Below are 10,635 nucleotides of genomic sequence, written 5' to 3'. Positions count from 1 at the left end.
ATGAATGAACGTCAGGGACTCTGCCACCAGATTTATCCCGTTGCCGAGATCTCTTCCAGCCCAGCTTCGTGGCAGAATCGGGAACAAAGTGAGTGCACCTAACAGTCTGAGTGTCTAGCTAGTGTTGTGCTTGATATTTCAGTGCTGCCATCTATAGTTCAAGTTGTGAGTGAAGTGTAATGATTGAATATTTGTTAAGTTGTACGCCTGTTGCTCTCTGTGGCGAGACTTTTTAACGGGGAGATCGACTCACGTAGCTCTGCAGTATGGCCCTCAGGCTAAGATCTTTGGTGCGCCCTCAGGTCAAACTCTTCACGCCCCCCCCCCCATCTGTTATGAATTTGTAGTGTAAAAAAAAAAGTTCCACCCCCCTTGTGGAGCCATACAGGGACCTCAATTGAATAGGAGCTTCCACAGCAAAATCTGGCATAAAGATTTATGACAATAAAACTGTAAATTAAGAAGTGGTACCCAAGCCTTCTTTGGGTGGTAACTAAGCCTATTTTCCCTTGGGGCTTCAATGTTGCTGAGACAGCAGTAGGGATACTTTTTTTTAAATAAATATTCAAAAATTCGTTTCAGTTCTGTAGAACAACCTCACTATCATCAAGGGTTCCGCAAGAAAACTTAAGTTGGAAAATCGTGATATAGAGAACATATATAGTTATACAGAAATAGGCAGTCAGAACAGCACCACACTAGAGACTTCTGGTATGGTGTTGGATGAAAGAGGCATTTGCAGGAAGATGAACGAAGAATCCAAACTTGTGCTGGGGGAAATCGACAAAAGAAAGGAAAGTCAATTAGAAATATGTTGAGAAAGAGTGAAAAGATCCTTAGAGGAACCTAATTTTGTTTTCCAGAAACCATGTCCTCTAGATGCCTGCACGGGGCCATCCACTAGAAGAGAACGAGAGCGCACTAAAATAAGACGCTCGTAGCCTTCAAAAAGTCCATTTTCAGTCAGTCAGTCAGTCAGTCCTCTAGAGATAGGTAACAGTTTTTGGAAGGGGCGCGGTAGCCCAGGTCGATAAGATACTCGCCTAAAGTCCCAAAGGATGTTTAGAGGCGTCGCGAGTTCGATACCCGGTTCGTCCTTGTCAGAAAACGTTCCTGACACAGGGGTACAACAAAAACCACGTGACCTCCGAAAAAATCGCTACCGCAGGGAGTTCCCCCCCCCCCTTCGAGGGGTTAACGCACCAACCTCTCGATGAGTATAAAAACAACCTGCCGTTCGGAATCGGCAATAAATTGTAGGTACGGGTTCAATTAGCCCTCGTGTGCAGAAAATGGCCGCGGTGCGAGAAAATGATCAGTTTTTGGAAGTGTATGAGATGAATTAAGCATTGAATAGCATTTTCAACACTAAAAAGTATTGTACAGTCAAACCTCGTTAGTGCGTCACCTGGTTAACACGTCACTCCGCTTACCGGGTCACTTTTTGGTAGTCCCGATTGCCCTCAGGCAGAAATTGGCACAGCTATGGCTTACTCCGTTCAATGAGTCACTCCGCCTACCAAGTCATATTTTTGCTCTCCCAAGAGTGACTCATTAACGAGATTTGACTGTATTTACTTGCGCTTATTTATCTATACTCGTACTTTCCCTTAAAAAGTATTTCGATGAGTGAAAATAAATCTGCTCGTGTAGTGTCATCACCATCATAATAAATCTGTCATACAAATTGCCGCCACTGTAATCATGCCGCCTTGTGCCCTCATGCCTGGCGTCGGCCTTGCCCGGGACGCCCCATCAAAATCTAAGAGATAATTTTTTTTAATAAAAATATGAAATTGACAGAATAAAACAGCAAAAGTGGATAATTTGTGCGAACAGAGTTGGGAGTAATATCCTCAAAATGTACAGAATTTTTCAATAGCGCTCAACGAAATTTCGGGTGTTCAAGACGTGGCTCAAATGACTGTATTTCTTCGTGCTTGTGATGGCGATATGAACATCACTGAAGAATTTTTAGTAACATTTTCTATTAACGACAAAGGAAGGTATTTCTAATGTCGTGACAAAACGTACCAAATTATGCACTTGAGGAAAAATATTAATTTCTTTTGAATATATTCCTCGAAGTTCGTAGCATTGAGAAAAGGCGGTACGTCAGCAATGGCTAACAAAAACATATATTTTGTATTAAGACTCAAACCAAGCAAAATTGAAGAAATTGCACTTGAGTAGACATTTTTAAACTGCAATTTTTCCATTGCGTCATTTATCAGCATGTTCTTCGCTGCAGAAAGTTGGGAAAGAAGCAGCGTTCTCAAGCCTGTGACGAACATTGAACTTCATCTGACCAAGGGGCCTCAAGCAGCGCTTGTTCCCGCAATTTCTTGTAAATTTGGAGGTGAAATTCGATGTTCTCCCTCATTACACAGAAATTCGTTTGTTGTCTTGTCATAAAATTGTAAAAAAATATTTTTGATTTTACTTTTAGAAGAGGCAGAAATGTTCCTTGAGCTGAGAGATCAATAGGTTTTTCTCATTTCTTAATGGTAAGATACGGGTACGATAACTTTCTTAATTGACATTACGGGACATTTGAATGAATTAAATAACAAACTTCAAGATAAGTAACTACATATAAGCTAATGACACGTGTGTTTGATGTATTGACAAGTTTAGGTGTAAACTGCAATTCCTCAAAAACCATTTAGAACAGAATATTTTAAATTATTTTTTTGCATCCTCTTCGCTCTAGAGGTACACACAGTACCTTCATTTTTAACGGTTTTTAATGGTTTTAAACGTTTTAATGATTCTTCTTTCAATTTTAAATTTGAAGTATACGTAAAGGCACCTACCATAAATGGTCCTAGTAAAGATATCGACCCAAATTAGTTAAATAATTTATTAATCAACTTTTTTTTCTTTTCCAAGAGCATTTTGACACACAATAAATTAATATAATTTTTTTTTCTTCCAATGGTTAGTTTTGTAAAAATCTTGGTTTGTGGGTAGAATTAATTTTATGGTTTATTTATGACTAGTAAAAATACCCGGCGTTTCCCGGGTTTTATTCGATTACTGGGAGGAATTGAAAAAGTAACAAACCGTTATAAAGGAATGAACTGTTATATTGGCAGCATCAAAGAAGAGGCAAACCATTGTAAACGCATGTGCATGTCTGAAACGCATTGTTGGGGAACCACGACAACCGAAGTAAACTTTCCGAAAGTGACAGTTGTGGTCCAGGAACCATTGTTGCCCTACGGGTTTTTTTTCCATTTTGGGCATTTTTCCAGCTCTGGCGAACTTTTAAAGTAGCCTATGGTTCAATTCCGGTCCTGTTCGGTATATGTGCATAATTTGGCGACGAGCAGTCAAACATTGTAGATTTTCGACCAACAAACAAACATACCTACATACTTTCCCATTTATAAATAGGATTCTTCTTTCATTTCCCTTCGATTTCATTTGAACAGTTTTTAAAATGTTTATAATTAATTTTAATTACCAATTAAAAAATTCATTATTAATGAAAATGTTTTTTTAATTATTAAATTTTGGCGGCCCACTGGAGAGATAATTTTGAAGCAAATGGCCCACGGTCCTAATTGAGTTTGACAGCCCTGAGTTACAGTTTACGGGAGCTCATGATCGCACCGGGCTGTAGTGAGCGTGAAAATGGATCAAAATACGTTGACCACTCATTTGGCGTCACTGACTGCCAAAGAAAGCATTTGTGTGGAATTTCAACAATAACATCATCGTTGCCCAGAACCGTAGTAAAGAAATATTTTGTACACTTTTCTGTTACCTACTTTTTTGCATTGTACACATTATATTTCACTTACTCCTGAATAGCCCGTCACCAACTCCCAGTAATTCACAGTACCTCTGCTCTAGATACCAGGCTTTGGTTCCTGTAATTGTTGTAATGGTGATGGCAGAACCATTTAGTGCTGCTGAAAATTTTGGTGGAACTGGCGTGTACTTGAATGACGAACTCCTACGGATGAGTTCTTGACTTAGAAAATCCAATCTGTTGTTCAGAAACATAATCCTTGCCTTCCTCTCATTATTCACGTTTGATACTAATTTTAAGTTTCCCATTAAGAATGCTAACTATTGTAGTGCATTAAAATTTTTCTTAGTATAGATGTAGTCGTACAGTCATGGTATGAAAAAATTTTAATTTCTGCAAGGATTGATACAAAGTTATTATAAATTAATCGGGAAAACTTCAAGAGCTGATATAAGACACCTAAGCAAGCATTTTTGATCATAGAATGTGCGGTCGAATCGCAATAGCAAAAGTCGCATAGGGGGTATTTTTAGAGAGTACTTCACCAAAAACAAATATATGGTTCCGATGAATTTGCTGCGATATATGTGCTATTAACCATTCGAGAGGGTATATGCGTCTTCGGATTAGATTGGAGTTCACATTTATTGGTTCAAGGATATGTCGCAGTATATGTTATCCTGCCAAACAATGATTAAACGGTATAATGACTTGTGGTGGAATTTGCTTTACCCAGGTTGCACCATGAGAAGGCCTACCACATTACGAAACCCTGCACCTTCGAATGGTTGATAGCACTTATTGCAGCAAATCCGTCGGAAAATAAATTAGCTTTTGGTGAAGTGCTGCTGTGCACTCATTTAAAAAACCATCTACCGCCTTTGCTGTCTCGATTCGACCACATATTCTATGACCAAAAATGCTTGTTTAGAAGTCTTATATTGCCTCTTGAAGTTTGTCCCACAGATTTGGAATCACCCTGTATATTATAATTAGAAATTATTTCTCGAATTATTCTTCAGAAGATATCAAAGCACGTAACAAAAAAGCGTCACCGAACAAATGCATACAGATTTAGGATATTCACTTTGATTTTCCAGGACAATTTACATGCATGCAGGACATTTGGCAATCCCGAAAAATAAGATGTTAATTCTCGGAAAATAATTAAAACAACATAAAAATTCCATCTCCAGCAAAAACATACTTAGTGACATTTCTTTCAATATTCCCGAAACGTAAGCGTATTATAAATTATTAGCGACTAATTGTGTTTTTCGTCTCTTCGATCGATATCAAAGGAGGTTTTGAGAATTGTATCAATAATTTCGACTGAGAAAAACGACATTAATCAATATTTTGGTTAATTAATGTTTGTCGCAAAGCATTCGGATCGAACAGCGGAAGCTTATGAGATATTCAGTTTTCGTTTGTTTTTGCATCGGCTCTATATCAGTGTTTCCTCAATATTTTGGATGTCACGGACCCTGTAGCGAATGAACATCAATGCACTGACGACCACCTGTAATGTATGTTGAAGCTGGAGTCACGGAGCCCTGGTAGAAAAGTTTAGTTTCGAGTCACTCCCTCACCCAATTCATACCTAAATGTATTTTTGACAATTTGATTTAAAATATGCATATCATGAAAAATTGAAGAAACCACTACTTCGCAACACTAAATGTGCAATTCGTGCAATGATGTTAGATGGGAATGTGATAACGCGGAAGAACATGCGTACTCAACCTTTTGTGCAGTTTGTGGGGCTACTTCATTGTCTTGGAAACTTGTCGCGGGCCAATTTAGCGATCGATAAATGCGTTGCAAGCTGCTTAAAAGATCTGTAGATGTGCCGCTGATTACTGAAATGTTCCCAAAAATACGCCGTGGGTCACTTGAATGATCTCGAAATATGAAACGAGCTGCTTAAATGATCCAAATCACTTTAGTGATCTTTAAATGTGCCGCGGGTAATTTATATAAGGGATATGGAAACATATCACCACTTACGAAGTACAAAAACCTGGATATAACTAGCGGAGATCGAGATGTAGTTCGGAAAGAAAATTCACATTCCTCTGTGGGGAATCGTACACCAATCTCTCACTGTCCGGGCGAGTGAACTACAGAGGACTGACATTTTCATTCCTCAGAGCATATGTATGAATGCTGAACGGGACTGCGCATGGACAGCCTAGCTCAGCCAATTGCTCTTACGAAGTTAGCCCCCAGATTAGTTAGCTTCCCCCGACGTTTCGTCGGCTTTCGTACAGCTCCAGGCTTTCATATAGCGGAGAGTGACATTGTTTCTCTATATATGTAGCCAACTGGGGGCTAACGTTGTAAGAGCTATTGGCTGAGCCAAGCGCGCAGTCCCGTTCATCATTCATACCTATGCTCCAAGGAATGGAAATATCTGTCCTCTGTAGTTCAAAGGTTAGAACACTCGCCCAGCAGTGAGAGATTGGTGATTCGATTCCCCACAGAGGAATGTGAATTTTCTATCCGAACTACCTCTCGATCTCCGCTTGGTTATCCAGGCTTTCGTAATTTCGTATGAACAGCGTAGAGTGACATCGTTTCTCTCTATATCACCACTTAGTCCATTTTTCAAATATTAGGTTTGAGGTTACGGACCACATCAGATGACCCCAAGGACCACATTTCACCCACGAACCAAGGGTTGAGCATGTATGGCCTAGAACAGACATGTTCAACCGTTTTCTAGTCGCGAGCACTGCCTGTATCCATCATCAAAACAACCCTCAAGGCAAGTTTGGTATACGAATGCGTGAAATAAGGATGATTTCATTCTCCTTGTGTAATTAAAAGGTTAATCAAGTGCTCTCGCGAGCACGAAATTTCACACAAGCATCTATCACTCTGGGGACTTCAGGGAGCACCACGGTGCTCGCGAGAAATGGGTTAAAGATGCCTGGCCAAAACTCATGGACCCCAGAAGTCCGCGGACTGCAGGTTGTGCAAATCCCTGAACCATATTAATAATAAGAATTAAAATCATAAATCATGTCGATTTCACAGGGAAATTTGCGCACACTTCTCTTCGTAGAAGATATTTCACTGATTAATATAAAGCAAAAATAATAGCTATCCCAGAATAAAATATCTTTATTACCCACCAAAATACACAGTACCCTCCAGAAATGTTTGTTTTCATTTTTACGTACTTATTTTAGGGAAAGAAAGTGTTTTATAATGACTTTATGGACTTGAGCCTCCAGTTTAAGAAACCACTACCCATTATTGCGAACAAACCTCTCCCTTAACTGTGGCTCCTTATTTCTCTTCTTTTGTGAAAAGTCACGTTCTCCTGCTGGAGAAACTTCTTTTATAAACTCTGTACACACGGTCATGTATCACGGACCCTTCCCAAAACTTACGACGGCGATAGCATAGGAACACGAAGATATACACGTACGGAAGAAAGATCTCGAAATTTTAGCTGTTATACGGCCAAAGCCCGGAATCGGCCGGTTCGCGAACAGGCCGGCAATTTGACCCGGCCAATGTCCGAATTCCGGTCTTTTTCCAACCGGGGCCACCGATAAAAGTTGGAATATTTTTTGTGTAATAACTGTGACTATTAAAAGTTATGGTCAGCTATGGCAATCCTAAAGATCAAAGGAAACGGTATATCAATATTTTAGAGCTGTGGTTTCCAAAGTGTGGGTCGCGACCTCCTGGGGGATTGGCCACGCCATTAAATTAGGGGCCCCGAGAGATTCTCCAACATTAAAACGTCCAAAAAAGCAAGAAAATTTACATTTATTTTTCACGAAAATATGACACCACGCAAAAAATATGTCTTTACTCAGCTGAGCCACGTACTATGTATCCATATACCATCCATTATCATGAGGTGAAATTTAGTGATTCTATATTCAAATTCTTTCTATACAATAATCAATGTACAGTAAAACTCATCTTAACAGTCACCCTTCTGATGCAGTCACCCCTATTTTATAGCCAAATAACAATTCCCCCTCGAATAATAAATATATGCATTTCACACACCTGATTAACGGTCACCCCCCTCTTTTACGGACGAATTTTTTTGGTCCCGTTGGTGTCCGCAAAAGACGGGTTTTACTTAATCAAGTTGATACTTATACAGGGTGACTCAGAAAGAATCATCCAATTTCAGAATTATATATATTTTTTAAGTTAAAAACACAGAATGATGCCATATATGGATTTTAAGGGAGAACGTGTCTAGATTTTATGAATAAAATTATTAATGGTAAATTTTTCAAGGAAAGAGTAGTTTTGAGAAATCAGATGATTCTTTCTTAATCACCTTGTATATCCAAATGAAGACATACACACCTCAATGCACTTCCAACTTGCAAAAAGAACACTAACTACGTAAGAAAATACTTGAATAATACCATTGGAAAAAAAATATATGGTTTCAAAAAGTGAGTATATATCACCAAATGAAGAAAGCCAAGAGAAACGGGCGTCACGGAAAATACTTTCGGTATAGTACATTCGCTAGCAAAAATCAGGAATGTGCCGGGAAACCAGCATTTATGGTCACTGTATGTAGGGGTCGCCGATAAATTTCTTGTCAAAAGGGGGTCGCGGTCCAAAAAGTTTGGGAAACACTGTCTTAGGAGATGGATAGAACCGCTCACAGCCCCGGACTGATGCAAAGCACCTTACTTCCGTTACCTCAAAAGAGGCAGATTTGTGTCGGAAAAAGTAAGCAAAGATTAATAAGGTGGCTCCCCCTTTGCCCCGTGCTCGCAAGTATCGAAATACTCGCGTTGTTCTCCACATGAAGACAGCCTTTAACTTGATGTAACGTACAAGCCATTTGGCTAAAATGGATATTACTACTACTAAACGGCACATGCACCTCGTCCATATTCCTCTACGGAACCTCTAACGAATTGGTACATGCGGGAATGTGTGTGTACATGTAGTGAAACCTGACGTGAAGTTTGTTTCTGTGTTGTGCTATGTTTAGCTTGCTATGTGTAGTGCTGCCATCTGCCACCAGTTTTTCTAACTATGAGTTAAGTGTAACGATTGAATAATTTATCGTTGTAGGACTGTTGCTCTCTGTGGCGAGTCTTTTTAATGGGGAGATCGGCCGCTCGCATTTGCGCATCGAAGTTGGGAACCACTTTAAACCAACTTCAGCCGACCAACACTGCGGTGACGATGTTTGTTAACAGCTGCTAGTTATACACCTTGCTTAAATCTCTTCGTTGAGACAGAGCGGCGGGCCATGTTCTGGAGGAGTTACGGACCTTTTACACTGATGGTCTTCGTATAATGTGGAAGGTTTTTCGGTCGGAGGAACCGGAGTTTCTTTCTTCTAATTGCACGATGAAATATCAGCAACATGCTGAAATTTGGATTATGATAAGTCTGTCAAAGAGTATTCTTCTGATATTACGGTTGCGAACAAACCACGGCATGCCTGTATACTTCCTGAGCGGTTTGTTCTGGAACCGCTCGAGGCAAATCAAGTTGCATTTTCTGACAAACACCCATATCGTCACCGCATATTAAAGTACTGGCTGAATTACCATCTTCGAGAAAGCATCAGCTATCATGGGCGACAGCCTGGAAAGCCGGGCAAATTCCAACACACTGGCAGGGGAAGACATCAATGATAATCTTATTTATAAAACACATTACCTTTCTTCAAATTCAATTATTGATGTTCGTTTATATTAAACTTGAATAATCATAGTTTGTACTATAAATTTGTAAATTATTTAAAAATCCATAAAAAAATTAAAGAATTGATATATTTGAATGTGTTTGTTTCTTTGCTGAGAGGTTAGTCTTAAGAATGGGATTTTTTTTGGAACAGAAAAATAGCTTAACTGTTTGCCGATAGAGGGAGGCAAACAATGTGTATACATGCGCAACAATAGCACACATTTACAATAGCAATTAAAGAAAAAAATTACAAATACCAACAAAACTTTTGAGTCCATGGCTCTATAGCAGCTCTATTGAGCCTTTTGTTGTTTACCGGGACCAGGCCAGGTCCCGAGCACATCTACGCTTCTGAGCTTGGTGGCTCGGGTGAATTCCCCCCCCCCCCCGCCCCAAATACTACGGATGCAAGTTTTACACAAGCATTTAAGATTTTAATTGTTGGTAATTTTTTTTTTTTATCGAATTTTAACTTCACACAACAACATGCAACTTTTTGAAAAATCACCAAAAAGTTACCCAATTAAAAATTCTCGTGTTAAAGGATGTAGCACCATAGTGTTGAGAGCCACACAAAGTTTCAAGACATTTGAATGAAGAAAAAATGTTTCTTATCTAACAAAAAAACTTTGAGAAAAGAGCATTTTATTGGAAAACATTAGCATATATAATGCCAGCCAGCAGGTTATATTAAAATATTTCTGTTACATTTAGAACAAAAACGTGAACGCAGTTCGACGCAGAAAATTTCATAGTATCTGAAAATCGAAAAAATTCGAAAATGTGGTTTTTTTGGAAAATTTGTGTGCGCCAATTTTGCGTGCAACTACTTATGAATTTGTGGGACACCCTGTGCACATGACTGAATCCCTATGAAATAGTTTACATAAATATTAGGAATTGAATGGAAAATGTCTAAGCTTATGAAATAAATGTCATCTCATTCACGCGTTACAAGATTTGCGATTGTATGAATATAGTACGTTAGTATAAATCTCTATTCGTACAAGCAGAATGAAATTGAAAAAAAATAGGGAAAATATATATTCACACAGATTCTTAAATGAAAATACTACATTTTCGCTAGCACGGAACATCAAAATTCGTGAATTTGATTTTGTATTATTTAAGTATTCGTTTAGCACAAAAACTGTTATAAGATGCGTTTCTAATCG

Source organism: Pholcus phalangioides, unplaced genomic scaffold, assembly GCF_987345545.1.
Source record: "Pholcus phalangioides strain wild (caught in Gottingen) unplaced genomic scaffold, Ppha-v1.0 ptg000042l_1, whole genome shotgun sequence".
NCBI classification, from domain to species: Eukaryota; Metazoa; Arthropoda; class Arachnida; order Araneae; family Pholcidae; genus Pholcus; species Pholcus phalangioides.
This window is presented reverse-complemented; position numbering follows the sequence as displayed.